This window comes from Equus przewalskii, chromosome 1 (assembly GCF_037783145.1).
Source record: "Equus przewalskii isolate Varuska chromosome 1, EquPr2, whole genome shotgun sequence".
Classification (NCBI taxonomy): domain Eukaryota; kingdom Metazoa; phylum Chordata; class Mammalia; order Perissodactyla; family Equidae; genus Equus; species Equus przewalskii.
Genome location: NC_091831.1, coordinates 91,020,828 through 91,031,266, shown reverse-complemented (window position 1 = coordinate 91,031,266; position 10,439 = coordinate 91,020,828). Strand labels below are relative to the sequence as shown.

The window sequence follows — 10,439 nt, the reverse complement described above, 5'->3', positions numbered from 1 at the left end:
CTGAAAAACCTGGTCGTGGAAACTGGGCACTATTACTGTGTGAATAATTTCCCTCTTCATGAATTAATTATGTGCAAATTCATCAACACCTTTGTAAAGAAAGGAAGAAAAGCCGTGTGGTGTCTGTGAATGTGGTGAGATGAGGAAGTCTAGCTAGACCACATCACAGTCCTGGGTTCTTCTCTTGTGATACATAGGGCCCCAGATGATAGTCTGTGCAGCTGTTGGGGGTGTGGCCGCAATGACCCTGTGCTCCCAGCAGTCCCCACAATGGTCGTCTCAGAGGGTTGGTCTCCTGGTGCAACCACAGCAGCTGTTCGCACAGCCAGGTGGTCGTAATTCTGTCTTCTGTGAGATTCTGTGGCCCTGACCCTCCCCTGCTCACCTCATTCCCATTCCCATCTGCTGGGCCCATTGCTTTGCTCTGATCACCATGATTTCCTAGGAGCCGCTTGTGTGTAACTGCGTTTTGCAGGGTCTTTAGGGATCTGCCCTTACTGTACAACAGGCACTTCCTGTAGCCCCTGGTTCATCCCCTCCCATGGAGCCGTGAAGAACCCTAGGTACTCATACCTCCTCTCATTCTCATGCTGTTGGGGCCGCTTACAGAACTGGCATCTCGTCTTTGTCTCATCGACATTATTGTTTCCTTCGATTTTGAAGTCTGACGCGACCTTGTTAGTAACGTGGACACTGGCAGTCGCAGGCACTTCTGCGTATCTTACCCAACAGCTCTATGAAGTCAGCCTGTGGTCCCCATTTTACAGAGGAGAAAACTGAGGTTTGAATTACCACTCCTTTATTTTATATAAGATATATCCAGAAGGACAAGCTCTTCTAAGAGTAGAATTAGGAATAAATGAGATTTGGGGATGCAAAATTTCATGCAAATGTGAACTCTCAGTTTCTGAGGGTTAGGAAACCGGGAGCTTAGTTGAGCTGGTGGCTCTGGCTCAGGGTCTCTCCTGAGGTCACAGTTGAGATGTCAGATGGGCCTGTAGTCATCTGAGGAAGTGACTGGGATGGAGGAACGGCTTCCAAGGAGGCTCCCTCCTGTGGCCGTTAGCTCAAGGCTTCAGTTCCTTGCCAAGTGGACCTCTCCTTAGGATGTGACAGCCGACTTCTCCCAGAACAAGTGATCCAAAGAGAAGCAATCAAGACAGAAACCTCAGGGCCTTTTATGACCCAGCCTCCAAAGCCACACCCACCACTGCCACTTTATTTGCTTGAAGCGAGCACTGAGTCCGGCCCCCACCCAAGGCAAGGGGAACAGGTTCCATCTCTTGGAGGGAGGAGTACTTGAAGGGAGTATTTGTGGACATATTTTAAATCCTCCAGATAATCTAACATTCAGTAAGTACTTTAGACATCAACAGATTATCACGTTAACATATTTAGGGCTGAGGAATGTTTTCTCTGTGAGCTTGGAGCTTTTTACCCGCCTCTGAGCAATGACCACTGGGATCAGGTAGATAAAATTATGTCAAAGCATTATCACAATCTATTGTCTGTGTCCACATTCACTCTAATAATAGCCGTATTACCTGCCTCCCTCCCAAACCCACCCACAACCTACTCCAGTCCTTGCAGAAAACCCTTATCCTTTCCTCTCTCATGAGCATAGGAAATGCCATATCCCACAGCAGGGCTACCTTCCAACCATAGCGGAATGTTTTTGATGTGGCCCCTGTCAAAAGGTGTGGAAAGCTCAAGGAAGCTCGTACTTACGATGAGGACGTTCACATCTCTTTTCATCCACCCACTCCCTCCTCCTCAGCCCAGCCCTTGCTCACCACCAGCAGCGTCGGCTCACTCTCTGCACTGGCTGCAGACTGACCGCACCAAGGTGGGACCTCTTTGTCTGGCCCTAGGAGGTAAGTAAGGTGTGGGCTGGCTGGGCTGGCCTGGCCCAGACTAGGGTGGGCATGTGAGGTCCCTAGGCTACAGAATGTCTTTCAAGAGGTGCTCGCATTCAGGTGCGAACCCTGTACTTGCATGACCCTGAGAGCGAGCGCTCCTTAAATGGAGTACCTAGGCCCTTGCTCACCTCACGCTGTTCGCAGCCCTGGAGCCAGTCCTGGGCACTGCCCTCTGTAGGTTATCCTGAATCCAATCAGACAGTCAGACTTGCAGACCTGACTAGCCCGACATGACTTCAGCTCCCCTAGAAGGATACACAGAAGACGGTGTGCCAGCACCCTCTCGGCAGTCCAAGGGCTGTTCTTCTGTCCTCCCATGTAACTGTCCCTGTGCAAGGAAATGAAACCTGAATGGATGGGTGCCGAAGCCACCCTGGGTTAGATGTTCCCTGTCCCATAGGGGAACCAAGCTCTTGTGACAGTTCTTTCAAGTTAACAGGGTCATCACATAACCCAAGGAAACCCAAAGCTATAGCTTCCTGCCAGGTATTGGTGTCCATTTATGGTCCTCCCAGAGAAGATGCAGGTCATCAACCAGGGGCCATTTTCACCGTGAGCAGTGTCCCAGGCAACACAGCTGACATTGCACCTTTATCAAGTCTCTAGGAGACCAGAGCCAGAAGCAGCTCAGCCCAAGGTCACGTCCATCCTGCTGAGGAGTAAGGAGACTCCATTTCTCCCCAGTCATGCTCTCTAGCACTGCCACCTGCTGGATCCCAGGTTACCCCTTCAGCCTCATTTCTCCTGCTTCCCTGAGAGCTGGTAATGCAAAGGCACATGGGTGGTGGGTGGGGGTCTCTGCTGTGCAGTGTCTGAGCCTCAGAAGCTCAGGTCCAAAAATTGGAGGGTTGGATCAGCTTTCTGAAAGCTGATGAGTCTCTGTTCAGAGCTGCTGTCCAGTCTTCCTAGGGACTGTGGGTGCTCTGAAAACATTTGTTTAATTAAGCAATTAATTAATTGATGAGCTCTTAGAATGTACCTGCCCCCAGGCTGGGTATTTTGTATCAATCATGTCTGAATCCCATCACATTCCAACAAAGTGGTTCCAGCATTTTTCACACTGCAAGATGGCAGAACTGAGTCATGGCAGCTTATGTGGATTATTCATCAAGTGACAGAGCTGAGATTTGAACTGATAACGTCTGACTCTAAACATCCACTCTGGGCCTTTGTGGCTTGAAGATGCCGCTTCCCTTGTGAGCAGCTCATGCCTGGACCAGGAGAGCAGATGAGCAGGCATCCACATACAAGTGGGCTGATGAAAGGATGTCCAACCAGAGATGCTCCTCTGTCCCGTCCCCATACACATGTCCTTCCTTCCCCAGGCTGGAAAGGACGGAGCAGCTACTGGAGTTGACACCATCTGCATCCACCATCCTGACCCTGTGGACCTCACGCTGGACATGGAGTGGCTCTACTGAGAGCTGAGCCACCAGCCCCATGGTGTCGCTCGGCTTGCACAGGGACTGTCTCTGTGGTGAGCACGTGGTAGGGACAGGGGTCTCCTCCTGCACCCCAGATGGATTCTTCTCTTGGTGCTCTGAGCTCTGGCCACAGCATACATCCACGTCTGCTTCTAGAGTTCTCTCTCCTCACTCTTCTTTTCCTTGTGAGGTCCCTCTTCCCCACCGAGGCCTACGTCACAGAGAGAGAGAGATGGAAAGTCAGAGAAAGGTTATAGGAGGCACCGCCAACTGTCTGGAGGGACACAACCTCCTGATGGCATCTGTTCGGTCCAGCCCCTCCCTCCCTTCCTTAACCCTTTTAAACCTCCCGCCTCGCTCTTACCTGCTCTCTGCAGTCACACCAGACCAGCCTTGACCTGCCTCCCCAGTGGTAAGTGTTCAAACCCTAGATGGCCCCGTGACCCTACAATGCCTTGTGGGGGCAGCTGGTCCCCCTCTCCTGAAGTCCAGGGCCTCGTGGAGGCAGGAAGCCACAGGGCCCTGGTTACCCACCCACTCCCACCTCCACCTTCTGTGACAGGCTGGGCATCAAGGCCCCCATCTCAGGCATCTCCAAAGTCATGAGGCTGCCCTGTTCTCATATGTTAGTTCCCCTTCAGGTTCTGTGACTTCTACATCCTCCTTGAGAACCCCAGAGGCTCCAGTCTCCTCCACCTCTACAGAAAGAGCCTTCTCTCCGTGTCTCCTTCCGTCCCACCTCCACATCACCAAGCTTAGCGATGAGAAGGACCAGAGAGCACACACAGGCAGGTTGAGGCTGGGGGACAGAGTGGGAGGATGAACCTTTGGGGCCACGCCCTCACCGCAGAGCAGTCCAGCTCCACCCCTGGGTTTGGAGAGCTCCGTGACTCCAGGTTCTCAGTTCCAGACTGAAGCAGTGGCTTTTAGTCCTCCCCGTGCTTTCTGTTAAGGTTTTGTATCAGTTAATTTTAGTGGATAACGAACAACCTGCACGTTTACTGAATTAAAACACTGATCATTGATTACTGCTCACTAGTGTGCAGGTCAGCTGGGCAGCGCCTCTGGCTTGAACGGGGCTTCCTTATGTGTTTGCCAGCGCCTGCAGGTGAGCTGGATGACTGCTTCTGGAGGATGCCCGAGTGATGGAGCAGTCGCCTCGGTTCTCCTTCCTGTGACCTCTCAGCATCCATCACACCAGCCTCAGCTCGTTCATGTGGTCACAGAGCTCCCAGAGGGCAAGCCCCAGCACACAGCACTTTTCCAGCCTCTGCTCACCACATCAGGTTTCTCTCGTCCCTTTGACCAAGACAAGTCATGGCCAAGCCGGAGTCACGGGGTGGAGGTGGCCTCCCCACCTTGGTGGCAGGGGCTGCAACACCACGTTGGAGGCGTGGCTGCAGGGAGGTGAGGCATTTGTGGCTATTTTTACAGTCCTTCCCAGGTGACCCGCCAGGACCAACTCGTGACCATGTTGGCCTCAGGGGACCTGGAGGGGTCAGTCAGTGAGGCCAGATCCAGTGGTACATTCTGGAACAATTCCCAAAGCTTCACCTTCTGCTAGAAAGAATGGAAATAGTCAAGGGCAAACCCAGGACTAATTCCCAAGGGCTAAAGGGGTGGGCAGAGAAAGCAACAATAATAAAAACAGTGACAACAAAGCAATGACAGCAGCCTTCACTGATTGTCACATAATGAGGACCCTGCTTTACAGGTCTGACCTTCAGCCCCGGCAGGAACACACTGCTATTTCTCCATTTGGGAGAAGCACAGGCTGGTTCCTGGGAGCTCAGTGATTTTCTGAGGCCACACAGCCAGCAGAGGCACAGGTCTCAACTCTAAGCCATTCAAACTCTGGAGTCTGAGCTTCCGCCCTAACATAGCTGTGTGGCCTTGGGGAAGCGACTTAATCTCTCTGAAACTCATTTTCATCCTCTGTCAGTAGGGGGTAAGTAACAGGGCTGCCCTCCATGGGTGGAACACAGAGATCCTGGATGGAAAGTGCTTAGCACAGAGTGTAGCAAGGAGTAAGCACCTACAAACACCAGCTGTTGTTATTGCTGCTATTTTTGTTGTCATTATTATTATCAGTACTATTAATAGAATAATAAAATAAAATTTCCCATTCTGGGAGGAGACATTCTGAGCTCCCGCACTAGATATGAATACACTGGGCAACAGGGATGTGCATCCAGACTCTCCCCATGACCCTTAAGTCTAGCCCAGGCAGGGACTCGGGATGTGACTGCTCTCCCACCCTCACGGCAGTCTCTGGCCCTGCGCTGTCCGCTCACCCTTAACTTCACCATCACAACCTGCGCTGCGTGGAGGACATGCAGCCACGGCGCTCGGAGGAGTTCAACAAAATAGAGAAGGTTTTGCAGCTCCTGGTGAGAGCCCGGCCCACCTCATTACTGCCCCTCCCACTGACGCCCTCCCCGACCCCCTCTGCCATGGTCAACTCCCCTCTCCCTGCCTCCCAACTGATGCCCGCCCTGCCCACCTCATCCCAACCCTGCCCCCATCCTGCTCAGTCCTCCTACTCACCTCCTTCAACAGCTCAGGCCCTTGTCAAGAACGCCAGTGTCAGCCCATCTGCACCAGCTGCAGGCTGACCTCGCTCAGGTGGGACCTCCAGAGAAGATGGCCCAGCGAGACCTAGTGGAAATTCTTACCCACAGTCCCCCAGGGCCGAGTCCTCCCCTTGGCCTCAGCCCTTTCCTGCAGCCCATCTAGGACAGCCACTGGCCCCCAGGCTCTGCTCTGGACTTTCCCATCCTCCTGAGCCTCTAATCTCCCACACAGTATTTACTAGGAACAAAATGACAAAATGTAGCAACTGAAAACTATGCAGCAGATTCATCCATCAAGGATGCAGCCCCATTCTTCACAAAGGCTGGACCTGCAGCCTGTAGTGCCTTCATCCCCACACCGCATGTGACCATTTCTGAAGGCTGACATGCAGCAAGCACTCAGGCTGTGTCAGACATTGGGGTGCTTGATACATAATCACAGGTGACGTTCTGGGCTAGGTAAGTCTAGCTGTGGGTGGCTGTCCTCTGCACCCTAGAATATTGATCAGCATTTTGGCCTGTATCTGCTAGATGTATTTAGTACCCCAACCCCCAAAGTTGTGACATCGTCGCCATTAATATCCTCATTTTCCCATGAAACATCAAGGCACAGAGATGTTAAGGGACTTTCCCAGAGCCAACAGCTGCCCCATGGTGGAGCCGGGATGCAGCCCAATCTCCACTTCAGTGTTGCACCAGTTGGTGCTGGATTTTCAGCGAACGTTTATTGAAACCGACCACCTTCCAGGCTAAGTCACATTCTGTATTAGTTTTCTGGGGCTGTCGTAACAAAACGTCACAGACTGGGAGCTCAAACAACAGAAACTTATTCTTACTGTCTGGAGGCTGGAATCCAAGGTCAAGGGGCAGGCAGGTGAGTTTCCTCTGAGGCCCCTCTCCTGGGCTCACAGATGCCGCCCCGCTGCTGTCTCTTCACGTGGTCGTCCCTCTGCACATGCATTCCTGGTGCCTCTCTGTGTGTCCTTGTCTCCTCTTCTCAGAAGGACATCAGTCAGAGTGGACTGGTGCCTGCCCCATGGGCTCAGTGTAACTTGATCACCTCTTTAAAGGCCCCTTCTCCAAATATGGTCACATTCTGAGGTCCTGGGAATGAGGACCTCAACACATGACTTTTGGGGGAAGACACGTTCATCCCAAAACACATCCACTCTCTCCTTTAATTGTTAGTACAACCATCTAACTTAGCTTCATTTTACAGATGAGGAAACTCAGGCTCAGAGAGGCTACCAAGCCACACAGCCAATAAATAATAGAACCCAGAGTTCCTCTCACTCCAAAACTCCTGGTCCCCTTCTCCACCTTGTTTGTCATCAGTTGATTTATTCCAAAAGACATGCTTGATTTTTGGTTTGCTTAGTATGTTCAAGCTCACGGGCCAAACTCCCTTTGCGTCCCCAGCAAACTTGGTGATGAGAGCCTTGTAGGTTTTCAAGAATTAATTGCCCTTGCATTAGGGGTCTGTTTTCTCAACCCCCTCAGACTGTCCTTGGTCCAGCATCACTGGTCCTTTACACCAAAGCATCTTTCCTCACTCTTTCAAACCATGGCAGGGTCCTGGGCTCCTGGGATGGGCAAAAATTCATGAGAATAATAACTTTATCTTTTCATGCATTTCCTTTTTAACTGCTCTTTGAATAGCTCTTGTGCTTATACAACAGAACTGCAATGTCATGCATACTTAGTTTCAGTTTGTGAAACTGAATTGTACGTTTATAATTATCAGGAGAAAATTATATTTAAATATTATTAATTCAAGAGCTCTTCGTTGTAAGGAGCTGTCCTGTGCATTGTAGGCTGTTTAGCAGCATCCCTGGCCTCGATCCACCAGATGTCGGTAGCAACCCCCCAGAGGCAACAACCAAAAGTGTTGCCAGATATCACTGAACATCAGGGGTGAGGGGTGGTGTTAGAGCAAAATAGCATCTGGTTGAGAACCACAGGCTTAGACTAATCATTTGGTGGGACCTAGATGGTGGGAATTCACCCACCATGACTACCAGAGACCCTGAGCAAGGGTCAGTGCAGCGTGCATCCGCATCTCCCGGATTCCTGCCTCAGGATGCCTCCCCGCTGGACACCCTGCTTCCCTTCAAGGCTCTTTCACAGGAGGCGTGAGGCCCACAGCTGTTTCTGCTCTCAGACTGGCAGAGGAGTAATCCGGAGTCGAGAATGGCAGGAAGTACCTGTGACACGAAACAGCTTCAGCCGTGCCAAGAGGAGAGCGGTGGGGACAGGGAGCCCATCGAGTGATTACGATAGAGCCTTTCATTTCATTTTCAGGTCAAAATGGAATTGAAACCACGATCTAATTTCTGTCTATGTCCTTGACTCTTTTAGGTTCTTCTCTTCCAAGTTTCCCCAGAAATCATTGAAAACATTGTCGAATGTCAAAACAAGATATGCCTGGATTATTATTTTTTTCACCCAAGTTGGATAGAGCGTGGGCTAATTTTCAGTCTTCTGTTTCAGTGACAGTGACATACTGTTCCAGCAGCTTTGTCTGCAGCTGCAGAACCATTATTTAGGGCATCTCCACTCCGCACAAGCTCTTTTGTTCAAGCAGGAGAAGGCTCACCCCAGGGGCTGTCACAGCAGGTGCCAGCACTTCCACCACCTTGGCGTCTCTGAAGGCTTGTTGTTCCCCTGGGCTTCCGTGTGCTTGTAAACTTGGTCCCGATGACGCTGACTAGGGAACCCTCACATAGATGGTTCTAGCTGTTCTGTCTCTCTGACCAAACTGAGTCATCAGAAAACTCACATTCAGCAAGAGCTGCAGTGGATGCCTTTTTTTTAAGAGGCGAAGGACTTCTTCCTCCTGACCCACCCCCACACACACACACACACACACACACGTACACGACGTCCCCTCTGCTCCCACTCCTCACTCTGCCCCGAGTCAAGTCCAGCTCTGTTCTGAGCTCCTGCTGTGTTCCAGCCCTTGCTGGGGAACAAGACCTGGTCTCTGCCCTCAAGGAGCTCACAGGGTGGAGGGAGAGACCTGTAATGACAGTGCAAGACAGGACACCTCAGACCTTCCAACAAATATGAAACGCAGGTGCTATGGCACCCCGAGAAGGGAGAGCTTCCTGCCTTGGATTCCTGGAGCAGAGCTGAGTGTGATCACAAGAGCGCTGGATTTGGGACTGAAAGATTTAACTCCCGGGCCTCCCTCCTTCACTTTGTGACCCCGGGCAGAAGGAAGCATGCTCATTTGACACCTCTGATCCTCCAGTTCCTCATCTGCAAAGTGGAGACACTAAAGCTTATTTGCAAGGCTGGCGTGAGGATTAAGTGAGATAATAGATGTTACAGTTCCTGTTATGCTCCGAGCTCAATAAAGTGAAATTCCACCTGAATTATGAGATAGGGCGTCCCATCTCCCTGGAAAATTTCGGGAAGTGACTTGGCAGACAGCACGTACGCGCAATGCCCATAATAATAACTAGCACTTATCAATCATAGTGCCAGGCGCTATTCTTACTGACTCACTCATGCGTTCTACAAATAGTTATGAAGCACCTACTGTGTGTCAGAGGTTTATTTAGGACTTGAAACCAGAGCAGAGAACAAGACACTCAAAGGCCCTGTCCTCATGGCCCTTACAGTCTGATGCCCGAGACAGACAATTAACTACATTGGGAGTGATAAGCTTCAGGAGAAAAATAAAGCAACATAATAAGGCAGAGGGGGGCCGATGGCGATGCTTTAAGGTAGGTGTCCAGGGGGTCAGAGACATGCAGGAATCGAGACAGTGAAGTACACAGACCTCAGGACTGTGAGTAATGCAGTGCAATGCAGTCCAGACTGGCAAGTGCAAGGCCATCGAGACAGCAAGGTGCCCTCTGAGCTGGGGCCAGTGTGGCTGAGGCAAAGCTAGCAAGGGTGAGAGAGGAGGAAATGAGGCAGGGGAGGTGGTCAGGGGCCAGATATGCAGGACTTTGTGGCTGTGGACAGGCCAATGAATTATACTGTAGCTGTGATGGGAGAGCATTGGAAGGTTGAGAGCAGGGTCCCATGATGTGACTTATACCTTCAAAGTGTCCCTCTGGCTGCAATGAGGGGGTTCCGGGAGGAGGGAGGGAGAGCAGAAGGGAGCTACTGAACAATCCGGGTGACACTTGCTGGTGGCTTGGAGTATAGACTAGGGTTGTGACAGGAGAGGCAAGAAGAGTTCTAATTACTGATGGATCGGATGCAGGATGTGAGCAAAAGACGGGAGGCAGAGGTTTCAGCCCGGGAAACTGCGTAAATGACGGGGCCGCTACTTGACAAGAGGGCCAGTGGGAATCAAGGTTCTGTTGTGGCCACGATAAAGTTAAGATCCTCTTAGACGTAAGTGAAGATGTTATGCTGGCGGTTGGAGATACGAAGCTAGAGTTCAGTTAATATGTTTTTCACGTATTAACTATTTAATCCTCTCAACAGACTGAGGCACTTACTCCTATTATACCCATTTTATGGATGAGGATACTGAGGCACAGAGAGGTTAAATAAATTGGAAC

The 10,439-nt window shown here is 51.1% G+C and overlaps 1 long non-coding RNA gene across 1 annotated transcript; it reads right to left on the bottom strand.

The window, feature by feature from the left end:
* Window positions 1-782: 782 nt before the first annotated feature.
* On the bottom strand, window positions 783-6,126 carry LOC139083008 (uncharacterized). The gene is made up of 2 exons (XR_011539462.1): window positions 5,891-6,126; window positions 783-3,554 (listed from the first exon to the last, which is right to left on the bottom strand). It is a non-coding gene; the product is annotated as an uncharacterized lncRNA (long non-coding RNA).
* Between the last annotated feature and the right edge of the window lie 4,313 nt (window positions 6,127-10,439).